Raw genomic sequence first — 16284 nt, forward strand, 5'->3', positions numbered from 1 at the left:
TTCTTCTGTCCACAGTTTCTTACCATCAACACAAGCAATCATTATGGTTTTCAATGATTCTAACTTAGGCTTGTTTGTCTCACAATCAACACAAGATGCAGTAGCAGATAAATTAATAGAGTTAGGAACAGAAGAACTAACCTCATTAATTTTGGCCATGCAAGCAAAAGCAGTTGGTTGCTTTTCACACAAGTCATCAGAATCAGACTCAATATCATTTTCAGAAGATAGCTCACTCTCACTTGCATCTTGGAAGTTCTCATTTGTTTCAAACATGGCTAAGTTTGCTTGATTTTCATTACACAACAATCTTTGTGACCAATCGGTTCCATCAGTAGTCAGCAAAGCTTGTGTTCCAGATGTTGATGGTTTCTTTTAGAAGATGTATCAGAATTATTACCCCGTTTCACAAAAGAACTACGATCTTGACTTCTAGGACCAGTGTATTCCTTCTTCGGCTCACCACATTCCTTGGCAAAATGCCCAAATTCTTGACAATTGAAACATTTAACCTTCAGTTTATCAAACCCAACCTTCTTGTTTAGTGATGGAAGATCTTTGCCAGTCCTTTGCATAAACCTTTTCACCTTTCTGACGATCATTGCCATAATCCATTTCAAATCCATGAGCTCTATCTCATATTCATCAGTCAAATCACTCGTTGCAATCTTACTACTCACCAGATTCTCATAGGAAGTCATGAAGGCAGACAAGAAGGCAAAGTTTTGTTCAGCCTCCTTCATGTTTACGTTTGGTGGTGCAGAGAACTGATTTGCAGTAGTTGAATTTCCAGACCCACCAGAAGAACTAGAAGCACCAGGTGACCCAGAATTTCCAGCAGTGAAGAAGCATGCACGTGGATCACTATAGATAGTTGTAGCATTTTCACTTGCATTTTGTGTAAGAAATGCGGTGATTGGAGAAATTGTTGAACTTAAGGGCATACTCCCACCATAAAAAGTTGGATCTTGACTTTCCTTAGAAGTCTTTTGACATTTAAGATCAGATTCTCGTGCTTCGATATTTTGCATGAATTAAGAGGCCGATAGATCTTCATTGTTGAAGTAATTATTCTCTTTCAGCACCATTAAGAAAGTTGAGTAAGAACTCGGTAAAGCACCCTTAATTGTGTCTATCTTATCTGATTCAGAAGGTTCCATATTCATTTTGTCCATTTCGGCTATCAGATGGTTAAACCGTGTTGTCATCTCTTCGACGGTCTCACCTTTAAGTAAGTTAAAATTTCTAAATTGAAACTTTGACATCACTTTCTTGCTTTCTGCAGTATTGCCCATACTCCTCATACGAATGTGTTGAAACAACGAAGCACAAATTTTGAAGCTACCGACTTGATGAAATATGTTTTCAAGTAACGCCATTGTAAGAGTTGAGTATGCTTTCGTTTCAATCTCCAAAGCCATCTTTTCTTCCTGAGAGTATTGTGAGATGGCTTTAGGTGTGACCCCAATTGTTTCATCTCCAATCATTGGAACAGTATACACTTCATCCAAACAATAAGAACAATCAGGGTGAACATAACCCAGATGAGCACGTAAACGAGGTTCCCATTTTGCAAAATCGCTAAATTTCATTAGCCATGGACATTTGGAATGAGATCCAATTTCCATGTCCAATTGCAACGTTTGCCGCATAAGTAAATTTTGGGAAGCTAATGCGTACAAACCAGCCATCTTGATAAGTAACAAAACAATCAAACTTCAAGGACTAAACATGAAAATATACTAACGAACTTGGAACAGTAAGTATAACGAACTAAGATAATGAATAAATTATAACGAATTGAAAGTTATCTGAGTAATGAACTAGGAACAGTGTCACATGAATTACGTTATAACGAATTATCAAACGAACTGAGTCAACGAAACATATCAAATTGACAAAACAGTTTGACGAATTAGATTAACGAATCCAAATTCAATAACGAACCAAGGTAACGAATCTCTGAGTTCGTTTAATGAATCAAAGTGACGAATCACTAAGTCACTATAACGAATCAAAGTAACGAATCTCTGATTCAAGGTAACGAATTAAGATAACGAATTAGCTACAGTTGATAGAGAATCAACTATAACGAACCAGGTTGTTATAACGGTTATAACAAAATCTGACAAATTATGCCACATGGAAAAAGTTTGTTAGATATGAGGTTAACGAATCAGACCACGTGTCTGACGAACTAGATGACGCGAATCAAATTTGTTAACGAACTGAGTAACGAACTGAGCACGAATTAAAAAAGTGAAACGAACTACAATAACGAATTAAACGAAAATATAACGAATCTTCAACAACTGATGAAGATTTTCAAATCTTCATCCATAATTTCCAGAATTCTGGAAAAACGAAGAACACATTCAACGAATCCAAATCCGTAATACTTACTCGATACTATACCAAATCACACACATAATAGCTCAATTTACTCGTAATCTCACTACAAAACCAAATCGCACTAACTCGTAACTTAGTTCACTCAATTCCAAAACTAATTGATCAAAATCAAACCCCTGTTTTCGGCCACAATCAAATCCAAACCAACATATCACAAATCCAATCCAAAACCCAATAACGTTCAACCAAACCTTCATAATACCTTAACAATTACCAATTCACCTCAAAACCGTCCATAATCAACCAAATAAACACTTAATTTGATGAATTCAAACCGGATCTAAATAAAAACCAAAATACTATTAATATTACTTCAATTAACCAATTAAAAACACTAGATCAAGAGCAATTGAACCCCGAAAGCTCTGATACCACTTGTGAACGTATCGGATCTCAGATCTAAGATCCAAATACGATAAACACAGATCTAGTTCATCGATTAGTCTTATACTATATAGATTATACGTTATAGATAGATTATAGATTATTATTAGTATTAGTTGTAATAGGTTAAATATAGTATGAAGGATTAATCGATAACACAATACGGCAGAGGTTCAATACTATTAAATCAAGGCTTAAAGTAAACAGAGGTGTTCTCCTCTATATATAGAAGATGGGTCTAGTTCGTTACACATTCCGTAACGAACTAGCCTTCCACTTCGTTACATTACAAAACAAATAATAAACTTAACGAATGTAACAACTCGATCTTTCCACGTAATAATTTATACCCTTTACCCGACCCGTTGTTATATTCAGGAAAATTTACCTAAGAAAAATATCGCGTTATTCGAAATAATATTATTTTATTCATATTTTTTATTATATTTATTTATTATATATAAATTAACTTTCAACTATATACATTTAACCCTAAAACTAAGCTTTTACCCTATTTTGTTTCCTTCTCTATAGTTCAGGGACCAAACTGCAAGATCTTTATTATTAAAATATTATTATATTCTTTTTCCTGAACCCATTAACCAGCTAGGATACCCATATTGCGACTATGACCCGATTAATATCCTTGGACCACAATCTTCGCGCTTCGTTTGGAATTGATTTGTGATCTTTGTAGACCTTACCATAATGACTCCACCGACGCGTTGAATTAAGAAACCAGCTCGTATATTATATACCTATTGCTTATTATGATAAACCGGCCCTACTTGTTAACGAATATACATCATAACAAACTTTTGAATCCAATTAAAATTACAGACAACATCCTTGAAGCCTCGCCATCGAAACCCCTAAGCTTAATTGGATTATATCGTTCTGAAATACCCTGTTCGTCTAGCGTTTTTGGCCGACATCCTTAACGTCTCGTTAACCTTCAATTCCTCATCAAAACTGGTAATTTAAATATGTTTGTTGATCGTTTTAATCCGCTGATCATTAACCCTCTAATTAATTAATAGAGATTGAAGCGGATCGTTTGATTTACAAATCTAGGGTTTATAATTTTCTTGGGTTCTTACCAGTTGCAGCAGGATTTAAATTTTCGTCTTCATGTACCACCCAACCGACTAACCAGTGCAACTAGTTTGGCTGGTGTTCGTGAGTCTCTTGAGCCGGCTAATGGCGCAGGTTCGAGTCCCGGCCATGGCGGGTTTTTTAGTTTTCTTTTGTTTTTTTATTTGTTTAAATGGCTTTAAAGGTTTTATAAAGTAATATCGTTAATATTAATTTTTAGATAAACATTATTATCAAAACTGACACTTTAACTAATCATTTTCCGAACATTGTTACAATACCATATGTGTGTGTGTATATATATGTATATGTATATGTATGTATGTATGTATGTATGTATATGTATATGTAATAGATTATTAAATAAATTTGTAAATGTTTTACTATTTAAAAATGGTTTTAAATCAAATATATATATATATATATATATATATATATATGTATGTATGTATGTATAATATAATATAATCTTGTTAATTAACGTATTAGAATATAATTACAAGTATTTTATAAAAGTTCATATTTTATATAAATGTTATTATTTTATTATCTAATGTTAATTTTAAAAGGAAATCTTTACTAATAATAAAAATATATATAAATACATTAAATATATTTTTAGGTTAAAATAATTATTTTAGAACAAATCTCTTTATATAATTTATCAAAATTTATAAATATTATTTATTCGAGTATTGTACTTATAATTATAATCTTGTATAATTAAAATATGCTATTTTCTATAAACTACTGATAAATTAATGTTGTAATAAATTTAAGTAATATTTAACATTCGTAAGAATATACTCGATCATCAAATCTCGAACCTCTATCTAGTTTTAGTTTTGCGATTCTATCCATATTTATTTCCGCAATTTATTGTATTTCGGATTCTCGTCGGTAAATCCCGAAGAGCTTGACTTACCGCTTTCTAACCGATTCTTTATCTCTTGCTTATTGTTAAGGTGAGTAATCACTCCCCTTTTTACTTTTTTTTAAACAGTTTTGGGGACATGTGTGTATCTTATATATTTAACTATTATCTAGTATTCAATACCGCAACTGTTAATCCTTGTGTGTATATCGGTTTATGCCTAACTTGATATTTGCTTACTTGCTTTATTTGAACGTTGTATGCTTACTTCGGCAACCGATGTCCATTTTTATGGCAACGGTTTAGTCCTTGCTTGGTAACCAATGTTCATTTACATGGATTGGTTGAGCCCTTTCTTTGTGGTTTGATTGGCTGTTTATGTGATATGGCTTAACTGTTTATTCTCACAGAAACAGTTTGCGTCTTTCTTAATTTATTATATATTATTATTGTTGTGTCTTAAACTGGTGTTTTACTCACTCAACATGTGTCGTTGACAAACCTTTCTATTTTATACGCATATGCAGGTTATTGTTTGAACTAGTTTCAAGATTTGGTGAAGACTTAGTGAAGAATTTAAGTTAGAATATTTTAATCAAGACCATTAAAAATATAAATATGTATTGTTGTATTTATGGATTATGTACTTGTTTGTATTTTATTTATTTGAAAATTGAATTTAATTAATAGATATTGTCATTTAAATATTGCATGATAAGATAGGTTGTTCGTGGTGTCCTAGTAACATGCTTAGGAGCCCCATACGTGCTTATTTGTTTACCTGATGTGTTCTATTTGATTGTTTACAGCATACGTAATTACTTGCTAGATTAGGTACTTATTTAACTGTTTAAATAATGATTATTCTTATTATTATATTGTTATGCACACACACACAACTCCGAGGCTATGCCTCAACCTTCAAAGAAAATTTTTCATAAATATTTTTATTCAAGTAGATTGCTTTTATTTTGGGAAATTCCTTAAGAATTTCCTACTTTTGTTTTTATTCCTTTATCTTAAGGCTTGGTAGCATGACAAGTTCCTCTCGGCCAAAGAGGAACAAAACTGTCATACGACCGACACCTTAGGTTGTTTTTAAACCGAATTCACGGTGGTTCGTGGCTTAAATTCGGTAACCTTCCGACTATGGTTTTTACGTTATTTTAAATGGTTAGTCAGGAATCCCGACTATTCATTTCTCACTTTGTTTTATGTTTTGTTGGAGTCATCCTACGTGGTGATTCACGAGATACTCCAATTACCAAAATTTTATTTTGTTAGTTCGTTATTAAATTTGGTCGGTTAAAACTCCGTGTAACGCTCATCGGGCCGACAAACTTCATTGCATTGTTAATTCGTTAATTAGTTGGGACAATCAAATTGCCATGTAACACTCATGAGCTGTCCAACTCAGTTATTTTATTCGTTAGTTCGTTGGGCTATTCAAATTGCCATAGAAAGCTCATGGGAGGCCAACATCCACAATTTGTATTTCGTTAGTTTATTGTAAACTTAATTAAATAAAAATCTAAAATTTTAAACTGATTTATCTCCTCGTGTAGTCATCACACTTTAATCATATTGACTACATCATCTAAAACTATTTACGCTATACACCCCTTTGTTATAAACTTTTATCTTTATTCCTCATGATACGACATGAATCCCCCATTTCTTAAAAGCAAAGTTATTATAAAACAATGAAACTTGTATTATTTAAATGATTTCCTCAACTCATCCCATCTTATAAATCTTTATTTTCGGTCATCATAGAATGTCTTATCTAAGAAATCACTATCGTCCTCGACATCAATCGTCTAGTTCTCATGACCAACGCGTGTATACCCATTGAGTTAACTGCTGCAACCTCTAAAATATAAACTAAAATTCAAAACATTAATACAACCAATTCAAACTTGTTCATTAACTTCCTTGATTGAAATTTTAATTCATTTACCCCTACTCATCCTCGCGACAACAAGCGCAAGTCTAATTATAAAAACTATGCTGTTAATCAAATCAATCATCAACCTCGACAAAATAAAAGTATCCCGAGCAAAAACTCTCCATCAGTATTCACTCGTTATGCCCCACTAGTAACTTTTATCATTCGACTCAATCCTCATGCCGTTTTTTTCGCCCATGCAATCGCTTTGATCATCCCTGCACATACTTACCCTACACCGCTTAATGCACAAGTTGTCTCGCAACAGCCTATTGCTCGTGCTCAACCTGATGCCCCTACCACCCATGCTTGCTACCATCCAGGAGACCCTAATCCTCCTCGCGATATGCGCCCTCAGATTATCCAAACTAATCAAGTGCAAACTATAGATACACCCTATTGCATTACCCATAAAGTCCAAACATGTCAATCCCTCGTCCTTCAAGCTCCTCTCGTCAAGCAAGATCACTCATACTTAACCCAAACTTGTCAGATTCCGCACCGCAAGCTCAAGTTTACCAAACCTACTCTAATCAAACCACCTTCTTGCAAACCGTTCATGCTCAAGTTATTCAAGCAATGCCGAATCAATTTACCATGACTGCTCAAGCCCTCATGGATCAACTCACCCAAGACGCTTGAGTTTCAAGGTTTCAAGTCATGCGTAACTGAAGATTTAAACTACTAGAAGACTTTGCCGCTCGTCGTACTCTATCTTACTCGAATCTAACTTTTCTGCTCTGTATCGACTATTTAATAAATTTAGAATTAACGTTATATAAATTATTGAAGTACTAATTAAGATTTTCTATTGTTATACCCCTCGAGTAAAGTTAAAATCATCGAAGGGTTGTTTTATAAAATTCCTCATTTTAAATAACCAAACTATAAATTGTTGTCTATTTTAAGATGTCTCACTAAAAAAAACTCTTTTCTCTAAAGTATTTCTATTCTTAAAAATATATTTTCAAACGTTTTGTAAATCCATACGATGGGACGAACCATGTGGACCATCCGACGATCTAAATAATTATGGACCGGAACATAATTATCGAAGTCCTCGCATGGAAATCATGATGCGTAAGATTGTGTGTCATAATATTGAATTCAAAGTGGTTGAGATAACGGTACGAATGTAAAAATGATAAGGGCATGGTGGATACGTCGCTGGTACATCCTATATATAAGTGTCCTTATCGGATTTGCATTTGGAGCGTTGTTTTGACTATTCAAAGTTCTGTACAATGATAATTTTTTAAATTTTATTTAAAGTTTTTCTTTTCCTTAAAGTAGGGGAGACTATAACAACTCAATCTTTCCTCGTAATAATTTATACCCTTTACCCGACCCGTTGTAATATTCGGGAAAATTTACCTAAGAAAAATATCGCGTTATTCGAAATAATATTATTTTATTCATATTTGTTATTATATTTATTTATTATATATAAATTAACTTTCAACTATATACATTTAACCCTAAAACTAAGCTTTTACCCTATTTTGTTTCCTTCTCTATACTTATTCGTTATCCATTCATTCGTCATGATGTGATAGTGAATCGGACCATTCGTTAAAAGGTACACGCGCGTGCTCTTGTAACGAATGAGCCTCTCATTCGTCTAAAAGATTCGTCTCGATAAATCACGAATCAAACCATTCGGTATAACGAATGGAGCAATCCGTGATAACGAATGGGATAGCGAATAAATAATCATTTAAGAATTTCAATGAAATTTGTGTTAAGGACCTTTAATAGACCCCAGCCAGGGGCTCCGCCCCTTGGACCCTGCTAGGGGCTGCCGCCCATAGACCCCGCTACCAGGGGCGCTGCCCCCAGACCCCCATAGCTAGGGGTTACCATAACTTAAAATTATGATATAGCTAGAAGTAGTTAATTGATACGTTTAATTGTTATACAGTTAGCCGCCCCCAGTTAAAGAGAGGAGTTACCATTAACTCGGAAAGGAACCGAGCTCAAGTGAGTTTCTAGCCCCATTTCCTGGTTATGTTTTCGGGGCTGTGTGCATAATCGATGTGATTAGTTAATAAACTTATCTTAAGTGAAAAATGTATGATATGTGATCGTTTCATGAATGATGTATGAATGATATAAGAAAGTTATAGAAAAGAGTAAGTGTATGTGTGAAAGTATATAAATATAAATATAAAGAAGATAGTGTATGGTTGTATGGTAGTATGGTGGTATGTTAAAGGGTTGTAGACCCTAATAATATCTGCGAAGATTACCGGGTTGCAGAACCAAATAGTATCTGCGAAGGTTACAGGGTTGCAGACCCTAATAATATCTGCGAAGGTTATAGGGCGAAATGCTCTTTAAAACGATTAGATAGTTATGCGTGTAATGTACAGGCTAAGAGAATGGAAGTACGAAAGAAAAAGGGAAAGTATGTATGCATGTATGAAAGAAAGGTAGACAAGTTAAGTATGTAATATGTATTTTCGGTTATATATATGTGAGTATGTGAATGTATTGTATGTTGCCTGATTAACTAGAACTCACTCAGCGTAGCTGACTTTTAATATGCACGCAGGTGAATAGGCTAAGACAGTTCGCTTGAATGAAGACACATGCCATTGGATGAAGATACTGGCATCTTGAGAAGAATGTTGTGACGTTTTAAAATAACTTTTAAATTATGTTTCAAGACAAAATTTGTTTATTTTGGAAGAATTTGAATGATTATGTAATATGTGTTTGAAGTTTTATATTCCGCAAAAATTTTTTAATTAACTCTGATATTTATAACTGTGTTTATGAGTAAATCCAACGCCAAAGTAGCGCACCGGGACCGGGGCCTTATAGAAAGGAGGGTGAAAGACTTTAAAATATATATATGAAAGAGGGCGGCAGACCCTAATAATATATGTGAAAGGAGGGTAGCAGATCCTAATAATATCTGTGAAAGGAGGGTGATAGACCCTAATAATATCTATGAGGTTATAAGGCGAAATGCTCTTTAAAACGTATATGTTTATATGTAAAGTAAGATAAAATATGAAAGAATGAAAAAACGAAAGTATAAAAGTAAGAACGAAAGTATATACTTATGTATGTACAAAAGAAAGTAAAGCAGGTTATGTATGTAGTATATGGACGTATTATATGTGACATGATTAACTAAAACTAACTCAGCGTAGCTGACTTTTAGTATGCACACATGTGAATACGTTAAAGGAGCTAGCTTGAATGAAGACACATGACATTGGACTAAAGATACTGGCATCTTGATAAGAATGTTATGATGTTATTTTTGCTTATCTTTTTATTTTTAAAGACAAATTTGAATGATGTTAAGACAAGATTCAGAATGTAATGTAATATATGGTTGACTTATAAAATTCCGCGAAAGTTTTAATTAATTCTGATATTAGAACTGTGTTTATGAGTAAATCTAACGCCAAAATAGAGCACTGGGACCGAGGCCTTACATCATGTGTGTAAATCAGCAATTGAGAAAATAAGGAAAAATTAATCACGGTGTAAACAATTAATAGTGAATCTGGATAAAATACAATAGTTGTATTAAACACAGTTATATAACAATGTAGGTTAATTGTTAAAACATAATTTATAAATATACAATTTCTACTGAATTAAGCATCAGTAGATTGTACATTCTGCAGCCAGTGTTGTACTATGTTCTCCTTAACTTCTACATCTACGGTTGTACATCTGGAAGCATAAATTGTACCAATTCTTTGAACTTACTGCTTTAATTTGTTGTTCCTCCCACGGTATTTATTGTACATTTGGTTATGTCATCAGAGTATTACACGTGGTGGTGGTGATTCAGCTTTACATATCGTTATCTTCCTTATTATCAGGTTCCATCTCCTAATTTTTTATTATCCCTCGTTGAGATTAACGGTAAGTTTTCTCTATTTCACCGACTGATTTATGGCGGCGGTATATCGTGGTGGCAGAGATATGGCATACCATGTTTGTGACAGTTACGGCTCCCATTCGTCAGTTGCCGGGTTCTGTTTTGTAAACCTAGGCGATGGCGTTACATTGTCTATTGTCGGTTTCCATTTTGGAACCCTAAGCAATGGGGAGACCAACCACTTTTGGTTCTCTATGGTTGTGGCAGAAGTAAGCGGGTGATGTTACTATGGTGTCTGCATAATTATGTAAAACGTGAGACAAGTAGTCTAATGTTCATATTTGTTTGATTAATCATGTCAAAGCCAAGACATCAATGAAGGGGGTCTACCACAAGAACTCAATTTCTTACCTTAGAAATATGTACACTTGATAAGAAAAAAAATTGAATTGTCAAAGAGTTGAAACAAAAAACACAAGAGGTTTAATTTTACAAGATTGTAAATCTGAACTTTATACATAATCAATGCAAGGTTAACATATCAACATAACGAACTTAACCAATTAAGGATCGAGCCTCTGCATTATTGTTACTCACTTGGCCTCGAGTTGTCTGACTCCGATGTTTTCTGTGCGTATCGTTTTATTTATGAATCAACCAGCCATTGGCAAAATGATATTTAGTTAAGAGGTTGCATGTTGTATTGTAGATTGAAGCCGAAGTCAGTATTTGTTTAGCAAAATCAGATGCGTAAAACATGAAGAGGTTCAATGTTACTTTGCAATTTTTGTTTTTAGATTTAAGACCATTCCCATTAGCAACCCAACTTAACTGTATCTTTTACTAAAAAAATTAATTTCTCTTTTATCAACAAACACAACCCAACCTAATCAAAATATCTACTCTCATTCACAACCCAACCTCAACCAATATTTTTATTATATAAAACAAACACAACCCAACCTAATCAAAATATCCACTCTCATTCACAACCCAACCTCAACCAATATTTTTATTATATAAATATAATTTTTGATTATTTAAAATATATAAAAAGAATAAAACTTTAAATAATAACTTAAGAAACAATAATATTATATCGGAAATTACAAAGAAAAAATACATATTTCTAAAAGAACCTCGTTTTTAATAAAATTTATATCGAAGTTTAGAAAAAAAAACACGTTTGTGTTTTTAGATTTTGTTTTTAAAGCTAACAATGTATGTTATTAAACAAAAACCAAATTATATCTTATATCAATTATTAATAAATAAAATAACAAAATGGATAAAAAACATGAACTAGTAATTTCATGACACATGGCAAAAAGAAAATTTGCAAAGTAGTTTGTTTGGGTGAACTAGTTTGGTGATAATAAATTATAAAAAAATAATACTTGATTTTCTTTAATGCCATGTGACAACCCAACCCATCATTGGGTTGCCAATGGGAATGGTCTAAGTGCCAAACATCATAGTTGGTTACCCTAATAAGAGTCAACCATGTTTAGCATTACTCTAGCTAGAAATTGTGGCTAATTACATTATACTTACAAACCTACACCTGTAAGTCGGTTATAAGACCCGAACACAAATCTGCGCAACGCGAGGGTCATAAAATCTAGTTATGAACAAACGTAAATTGTAAAACACATGACTGAAATAACTACGTTAAAAAATCACGATCGTATATTTTTTTCCCTTAAAAACAAATTTCTAAAAACACAATAAAAAAATAGAATAAAAGAAAACTATGTTAAAAAAAAGTTTATAAAACACAATGACCATAACCTATAACACAATATATAAAAAACCCATTATTTTTTTTTGTTTTTTATATTGCAATATGGTACTCATATTAAAGATAAAAAAAACGTGCGTTACTGTGGTGATTTATTTTTATATAAAAAACGTGTGGTATAAAAAAATTATAGGCATTTTAAAATTATAGAGGAATTTGACATGTGATGAGAGAAAGAAACTAGCATGTGTTATTTCATTTTTGATCCTCCTCTTATTTTATATATATTTAATTCCCTCCGAACTAATATCAACCATAATGAAAAATCAATGGTCTACAATCTTTGTTATCCTTACTATCAAAACCATACTTTTTATTTTAACCCAACTACACACATATATATATATATATATATGGTGAGAATTCTAATAGAACTTTTTGATATTGAGAACTTTGAGAACTATATTGGGCAAAAAAAACCCTTAAAAAATTTTTAACACAAAAAAATATATATTTAAAAAAGCATTTTTTTTTATTTTTCATCCCAATTTCACCAAAAAAAACTAATTATACACATATGTATATTTTTATTTAATCTCGATTGACATAATGTACACATATGTACATTATCATTTATTGTGACAATCGTCAATTTCATGTTAACTCCGTTAACTCAACTCCGTCAATTCAAACTTAAGATCATTGAATCTATAACGCACACCTCATTACATTTAAACTAGGGTTTAAATGACGCTTAACACTTACTACATGTGTAGTCTTTCGGGAATTGCACCGAAACGCAAACGAATTGACGCAAACAATTGATGAATAAACGAAAAACGTCAAAACAATAATTATGTGATAATTATGTGTTAAACTTATGTGTTATGTGATAACATTGTTATAAACGTTAACTCAATGTGCTAGAACTAGTTAATTAAGCTAGAAAAGTAACATTTGGAAGTGGAAGGGCCTAGATGTAACATGATTATTATTAATAATATTATAAAACCCTAAACTCTCTTCTCTCTTTCTCTCCCAAACCCGACGGCAGCCTCTAACCCCCCCCCCCCTGCGATCGGCCTTCATACACACACATACAATCAAGATTGTTCAAGTTTGATTGAAGATTAAGGTGCTAGGAAGGTATAAACGACTACCCTATGCATCCTTTATACTTAATTTCGATTTTTAATGGGTTAATTACAAACCCTAGATTCCGAAAATTTCATATATTGTGTTCGTATGATTTTCGTTTGATTTGATGATGTATTGATGATGATTTGATAACTAGAATTGATATTATTACATGTTAATTGTTGTGTCTTTGATTTTGAGATCAAATAAAACCCTAAGCATGTATGTATGGTTTAATTGATATGCATGGATAGTGGTTATGGTGTCTAGAATGTTATATGAATGAATTGTGGTCTATAGATGGTTAATATGTTGAGTTTTGTTGCAAACAGTTTCTGGACAGATTGTGTTGTTGATGTTCAATTGACTGTAACGGGGTGTAAATGTGAAAATTGGTCGAGATAATTGATACTACAGTAAACTAGGTTGAGTCTAGTTTCTAAAGAATATAAATTTGCAAATTTTGAACGTGTAAAAGTTAACTTTTATGATTTTACAAAATCGTTGTGCAAATCTGAATTGTGAGACCTACTGTTAGGTTATCTTGTAAATATTATATCTCATGAACTACGAGACCAATTGGGTTGGTTCTACTTCTGGAAGTTGACTTGTTGAGTTAGGAACCTAACCCAAGTGGTCTTGCATTTTTTGGATTTTTCGTTTAACGGGAATTTCAAATAACATTCTGTTGCGCATAAATTTGACTGTTATGAGTTTGCTGTGGTAAATTGATCATTGTGAAAAATATATATGGAACGAAAATACAACAAAATATGTTCTGGAAACCTAACATATACATTCTTTTGTGATGATTTTTGGTAAATTAATTGAGATGCTATGATCGGTGGAATAGACTAGTTTTACAAGTAGAATTCTGTCGTTAAGAAACTAGTTGCTGAATTTTGTAAAAGTTGCATGAAACATGGTAATTGCTAGTTAATTGTCGTGTTTTGACCAAATTGCCCTTGAGGGGAATGATTGCTAAATTAATTGTCGTGTTTTGACTAAATTGCCCTTGCGGGGAATAATTGCTAGTTAAGTGACCAATTTCCCTTGCGGGGAATAATTGCTAGTAAATTGTTATGTGTGACCAAATTGCTCTCACGGGGAGTAATTGCTAGTGATGTACCTTATTAATACATGACACGTAAATAATTGTTCACACATGTATCATATCACAAATGTACTTGTTAAGTCACACACGATTCACAAACGAAACACGAACCGTAATTTGTGCATAGGTGTTATGTGCCGAGTCTAGAGACTCGATAATAGTTCCGACACTTAGAAAATCTCTTTGTTGTTTTAGAACGCTAGAGAGAGTTTTCTGTGACGCGCATCACTTGGTGATTTATTTTTGGGAATTCTTCGCAAACAGTGAGTTTCACTTACCCCTTTAAACTGTTTTAAACGCTTTTCACTTGGGGGAGATAACATACTCCGAAAACGCATTTAAGATTTTGTTAGTAGATTATATATCACTTGTAAAGGCTAAGTGGCAAACGAAACAATTGAAGTCCTACACATCAAACCGGTTAATATTTGGATAATAGCGAGTCACTGTTGATTAGTACTACTGGGTTTGACAAACCCCACCCAACGCTAAACTCGACTGGAGGTCGAGCGGGTGTAATTTTGGCTAACACATACCATGGTCTGGATGACCTGGTGGCAAGGCACTTGATAAACAGTCAGCTTCGGTGTCGAACACTTAGTAATACTTGTTGTATAGGCTAGCTACCTATCGGTATATAATTGATTTAACACTATCTGGTAACGCAAAACGCTGAACGCTGAACGCTAAACGCTTTATTTTATATAAACTTGTGAACTCACCAACCTCGTGTTGACACTTTTAGTATGTTATTCTCAGGTAGCCGAGGCGGGCGCGCGGTATAGGATCATGCATGGTTTTTGAACATTCTGATATGCAAACATGTTTTTAACCATTATTACTTGGGTTTTTAAGTCGTCCTGCGTGACACAACTTTTGTCTTTTGGTTTTTACGCTTCCGCACTTAATTTCATTTAAACGTTTTTATGGTTTGTTTATAACTAATGATTCCGATCCTGTTAGTTCACACCCTCTGACGGTAAAACTCCGTTAGTGGATTTTGAGGGTGTGACATTTATCTTAATTGTACATTATTTATCTTAATGTACATATGTACATATGTATATTTTTATGGTAAGGCCCCATTACCGGTGGCTTACTTTAACGTTGGATTTACTCATAAACATAGTTTTAAATATCAGAGTTAATTAAAACATTCGCGGAATAATAAACTTCAAACCAATATATTACATATCCATCATTTCTTGTCATTAACGAACATTCAAATTATTTAAACTTAAAACATTATCTTTTAAATATCATAACATAACACTTCATTGAGATGCGAGTGTCTTTAAATCCATGCCATGTGCTTCCCCTCAAGCAAGTTGCCTCATTCTACTCACCTGCGTGCATACTAAAAGTCAGCTACGCTGAGTGAGTTCTAGTTAATCAGACGACATACAATACATTCACATACTGACATATGCACCCGAAGGTACACACCTTCATAATTACTTACATGCGTACATACATTCGTACTTTCGTCCTTTCTTTCGTACTTACATGATACTTCCATTCGTACATATATGTTTTAAGAGAATTTCGCTCTATTAACTTTGCCGATATTATTAGGGCCGGTTTCCTACATTCGCTAATATTATTAGGGTCGGTTCCCTACATTCGCCGATACTATCAGGGTCGGTTCCCTTCATTCGCCGATACTATCAGGGTCGGTTCCCTGCATTCGTACTGTTATAACACACCTATCCTTTTCATACTTTCCTTGACA

Source organism: Bidens hawaiensis, unplaced genomic scaffold, assembly GCF_021521415.1.
Source record: "Bidens hawaiensis isolate Kalapana, Puna unplaced genomic scaffold, B.hawaiensis_p1.1 tig00022862_1, whole genome shotgun sequence".
NCBI classification, from domain to species: Eukaryota; Viridiplantae; Streptophyta; class Magnoliopsida; order Asterales; family Asteraceae; genus Bidens; species Bidens hawaiensis.